Genomic DNA, 5,639 nt, shown 5'->3' with positions numbered 1-5,639 from the left:
ACATTTCGGATTTTAACATATTTGAGTAAAAAATTACTTTCCTTCTAATTTCTGACCGCATCTTCAGTTCGACGTGCGGTGGGTAAAATATTTACCACAATTGAACAAATAACTGAGAAACAGGTCTACGCCAACTCTACCACTCACCAACAACTGTTTCTTCCACCACGGACGATATTTCCACTCTAAAACACAAACCGCCAATTTTTTTAGCAAAGGCACAAACCTGACGATAGCGCATGCTAGCTTTTATACCAGATACTAATAAATAGGCATTAACATAGCAAACGGCAGTCACAATGTTTATAAACATATTAAGAGCGAATAGTCGTTTGGCAACATAAATGAAATAAATAAAATTATAGAACTTCAGCAGCGAATAAATACTTTTGCATCTACCCTGCAGGAAAATCCATTAGTACAGAATTTGTGCGTGTAAAGTGTACTAGAACCATGACTAGTTCGATTTTTTTTTTTACAAACAGCTGGTAAGTTTTGAAGAGTTTCTTCAGCAAGTCTCATCTTATTAAAATAGTATCTAATTTGTAGTTTCCTGTTCGCCAATCAGCAACAGTTCTTAGATTCCATAAGTAAAGTTCTAACAGCAGAGCGGTGATATTTCGAGGAGGAGTTCTGTACCTCTCGCGTTACCATTTTTCTTCGACCAGTTGGCTACAAACAGAGATTGCCACATCTTCTATATAATTCTTTGGTATAACCTTTGCATGTTCTGAACAAAGATTCCGGACTATGCAGATATCCTCAATATTTGCGCGACCGTTTCTGCTAAATTCTTCATGCCGTAGATTCTAATAAAATGTACCTTATTATGGATTTGCAATTGATTAGAAAAGTTTTGCAGCCATCCACAAGCTCCAATGAAGTGATAGGTGAGTTTAGGGCTTTACATTCGTCTACCCTTATAGCCTTAATATCCGACATAATATGCACTCTGGCTGTCTCCCAAACATTCTTAATAGGAGACGAGGGAGTATCTGACCGCAGAAAATCAGTTGGGCAGGGCACACAAAATAGCTTCTGCAGGGTACATTAATATATATATATATATAATATCATAGACTGGGCGATTTAGAATAGATATTTTTCATAAAGAAAAGATCACTAATTTCGCTTAAACAAGTTGCAATGGTCGACGAGGTAGAAGGTAGAGGCCCATTGCAGCTTCTTATTTATAAATTGATATTTTCCATGCTTTTTTTCTAAATGCTTGCCTTTGAGAAATCACATTTTCTTCCAGCCCTACGCAGACCGTCAAAAGCTGCTCTTTCACTCTCTGAAGACAGACGTCGCTACTCGCAATTACTATGTCACGTTTTGCCCGCAGGGTATTGCTTAAATCTTTGGTCGTGTGTATGTATGAAATACACATTATGTTCAATAAATAACTGAACTTTTTATTTAAATCGTGGAACACGTAGAGCTATCTATTAAACTTTGATCATATTGAAAAGGTACAAGCGTCAGCTTTCAACCGCAGCCAACTTCATGTAAATCGTTTGACAGGTTAAAAAGTTACGCGCCTTTTATTGAAAGTATGTTTCGTGCTTGTGTCGTAAAAATACAATGGAGCAAAGAGCAAATATTAAATTCTGTGTTAAACTAGGACTAACTAAACCATTTAGTGAGACGTACGAATTGATGCAAAAAGTTTATGGTGATGTTTGTTTAGCTCGTTCAAATGTATATAATTGGTTTGAACGATTTAAAAATGGTAGTGAAGATTTGAATGATGTTGAAAGACCTGGTCGTTCAGAAGCAAGTAATCGTGCTGAATTGGTGGAAAAAGCCCGCGAAATCATTGCTGTTGACGGAAATTTCACTGTAAGAATGTTGGCTGAAGAATTAAATTCATCTACTGGTACTATTTGGAAAATTTTAACTGACGATTTGGGTAAAAGAAAGGTTTGTGCACGCTTTGTTCCACACCAATTAAATGAATATCAAAAAATCGGTCGTGTAGAGCATTGTAAAGACATCATTTCAACAGCTGAAAACGATCCAGATTTTCTTGATTCGATCATAACTGGTGACGAAACATGGTGCTTCAAATATGACCCTGAAACTAAGCGTCTATCTGCAGAATGGGAGACGAAAAGGGAGCCAAAAGCAAAGAAATTGCGTTTTCAGAAGTCAAGAATCAAAACAATTTTGATTACGTTCTACGATTCCAAGGGTATTGTACACAAGGAATTTATTGCAGAAGGTCAAACTATTAATGGAGAAAACTATTTACAAGTTTTACATCATTTGTGGTCAAGAATTGTTCGTGTAAGTCCTGGATATCCAGAGGGGAAACAGCTGTTTTTATTGCATGATAATGCACCACCTCACAAAACCAAAAATGTTCGTGAATTTTTGATGCAAAAACATATTTGTGTCATCGACCACCTTCCGTATTCTCCTGATATATCACCATGCGACTATTTTCTGTTCCCTAAATTGAAAACTGCCATGAAAGGTGCGTTTTATGATGATATTCCAGCCATTCAAGCAGCCGTGACACAGGTGTTAAAGAACATTCCCTTAGATGACATAAAAAAGTCCATGCAGAAATTGGTTGATCGTTCTGAATGTTGTATCGAGTTGAATGGAGACTATTTTGAATAAAAAATAACTTTCAACCACAGTAGGATACGTGTTTTATTCTACATCTGAAAAGTTATGTTATTTATTGAACATACTGTGTACGTATATATCTGTCAGTGCCACCGAAAACATTACGTCTGTGCATTATTTGGCACTTCAACGTCAAAGGCATGCACGTTCATTGCATTTTAATAAAGTGTCGATTTCATGGCGCATAAATAAAGGTATAAATTTTTTCAGTTTTGAACAATATTTCATTTGCGTATTTCCAATTTGTCCCAAATTAAATTGCGGGGATGTAGCTCAGATGGTAGAGCGCTCGCTTAGCATGTGAGAGGTACGGGGATCGATGCCCCGCATCTCCAAAACATTTTTTTCTTTTTGTACCCATGAAAAAAATTGCACTTATATATAAACTAATTCTATGTTTTTTCAATGAAAATTACTAATACATGTATCAGATATTTTTTAGACATTCTTTTCTGCAAAGAATTCCAACTCATTACAATCCAATAGCAAGATTATAAAAATGTTACCTTACGCCGGCGAAAATGTTTCATATTTAGGAAAATAAAAAAATATTTGATGCTTTCAGATTTTTCTGAATTTTCCAATCGTTTTAGTTTTTTAAAGAACTTTAAAATGTCACATAACTAAATTGGTTGTTTAAATAATTAATTATCACTTACACGCAAACCTATTTATTTAATCTGCTATTTACTTTTGAAGATCCGTATACGAATACACAGGTAATTAATTAATGTGAAGCTCAAATAGTTAATTAACGAAATTTTTACCAATTAGAAAACCTATATCTACATTTAAATGGGAATTAATGCAGCAGCCAAACGGATAAAGACCATAAATAAACAAAACCTGTTCAACGTTAAAGATATACAGTTGCGGACATAAAAATCCGTACTTATACTAACTTCCTTTTAAAAGTACTAGCATATGGGAGTATTTATGTATATGAAAGGGTAGTGAGCAACACAATACAACAACACAAATATGAAATCATTTTTCCTGACTTCCTGAACAAAATAAAAAACAGTAATAAGTATCCCCTTGGGGAACCTGTTATCCATATAGGGCGCGTCCCCAGGTGGTGGATAGGGGAACGCCTCCCAGATATGGAAGATAGGAGAGTAGGTCTCCCGCGAACTACACAGGTCCAAGACGTAAACTTCGTTAAAATAACTCCCTCAACCCAAGGTGTAACGCGACCCGTGCCTATTGGGTAGGTTTGGCAGCCGGCGGATAAAACTAGGCTGACCTTTAACGGAGCCCTCCTGACATCAGGCCGCCTCAGGTTGTAACTCGCAGTTGTAAATCGCAGATCCCACTTTTAAGGGCAGTATCGCTAATCTTTCGGATAGCCAAGCTGCAATCCAGGCACTGGGTTCAGCTACAACAACCTCTAAAGTGGTGGAGCAAAGCAGGAATAGCCTCACCACCTTGAGCGAAAACCATAAAGTTACCTTAATCTGGGACCCGGGACATCGGAGCATAGAAGGTAATGAAAAAGCGGATGAACTGGCAAGAAGGGGATCTGCCATGAATAGCGTTCTTGCAGCACCAGTATTCACTCCATTAGGTGCGGTCAAGAATGCAATTTCCCTAAAATACCTTCGAATTGCAGATTGTAGATGGAGAGACCAGACGAAATGCAAGATCAGCAGAATGTTATGGCCCACCTACAACCTCAAGCAATCGTCGACATTGATAAACATGAGACGACGGGACGCCTGTAGACTCACTGCAGTCATAACTGGCTTCTGGTCTATCGGAGAACAAGCCGCCAAAATGGGCATCCCTCACAACACATACTGTCACAGTTGTAAACAACCGGAGAAAAAGGAAACAATCTTCCATTTCCTCTGTGAATGCCCTGCCCTATGGAAGGACAGAATGTTATCCCTGGGCAAACCGTTGTTCGAGAGTCTGGAACAGCTGTCTGGCTCAGATGTCAAGAACCTGATAAGGTTCCTGAACCGCACAGACTGGATATAGTCATACTGTAAATAACTGGCAAACAAGTTGGTAACGAGGATGTGGCAACAAAATGGTGCGGAAGCGCTAGTTGGATTCTGGAAGAATCACCACTTAAGCCAACCAACCAAAGATATAAAAAATCATATCGGCTGCAGGCCTCGTGCTCAGTGCTGCGTTTGTGTATTCATATAATGAAATGCTTTTTGTTGTATGAATAAATTATTATAAATAAAATAAATAAAAATCAGAGAGCACACATTTTTCACCTATGCTTTGCCTTCTTATTTCTATTTGGCTCAGCTAATGGAGTTCAACACACAGCAATTTAAAAAAAAAATGTCCTTTTGCTTTAGAAATCTTAATACTAATAAGAAATAATGATACATTTTATCAATGCCGAGTGATAGTAATTGATTGAGTAACTTCTGTTGTAGTTTCAAAGTAAAATTTATGATTTTCTGAACATATTTTGGCTAAAGTCACGCCCATTTGGTAGGTTTTGTGCAATTTATGTCGAAAAGAACCTTCCAGGAGAGATTAGTGTCAAAATGCAAAAAGCTCTGTGCAAATCGGAGCACTCTGTTCGTAGTTATTAGCGTACATACATATTAAGAGATTTTATTTCATAAGATATATGGATATGTCATATAATATTGCGGTTTTTCGGAAGCAGAAGTAGGTCGAATTTTAAGATATGGTAAGTGACACAAGCAAAATTTGGTGCTACGGAAGGAGACATGTTCTCAGAAACAAATTATTCCATTTTTAATGGTTAACCTTGCATACTGAATAATAATTTTATAACAATTTTTTCAATTAGCTATTAATTAATTTTTTTTTATCTGAACGTTCACATCTAAAAAAAGTTGTGCTAAAATTTTGTATTGTAACTTTTTGTATCTGAACGCTCACATCTAAAAAAGTTGTGCTAAAATTTTGTAATGCCCCAATTTATATGGGCGCGACTGTATTTTCCACAATTGTATCTGCACATGTCTGTATGTTTAATATTTCCATTTAAATTATTTGCGGAAAAA

The 5,639-nt window shown here is 36.7% G+C and overlaps 1 non-coding gene across 1 annotated transcript; it reads left to right on the top strand.

The window, feature by feature from the left end:
• Nucleotides 1-2,899: 2,899 nt before the first annotated feature.
• On the top strand, nt 2,900-2,972 carry Trnaa-agc (transfer RNA alanine (anticodon AGC)). The gene has a single exon. It is a non-coding gene; the product is annotated as a tRNA-Ala (tRNA).
• The last annotated feature ends 2,667 nt before the right edge of the window (nt 2,973-5,639 follow it).

The sequence above is a fragment of the Anastrepha ludens genome, chromosome 2 (assembly GCF_028408465.1).
Source record: "Anastrepha ludens isolate Willacy chromosome 2, idAnaLude1.1, whole genome shotgun sequence".
Lineage (NCBI taxonomy): Eukaryota > Metazoa > Arthropoda > Insecta > Diptera > Tephritidae > Anastrepha > Anastrepha ludens.
Note: the sequence above shows the minus strand (reverse complement) of the source record. Positions and strands in the feature narration are given on the sequence as shown.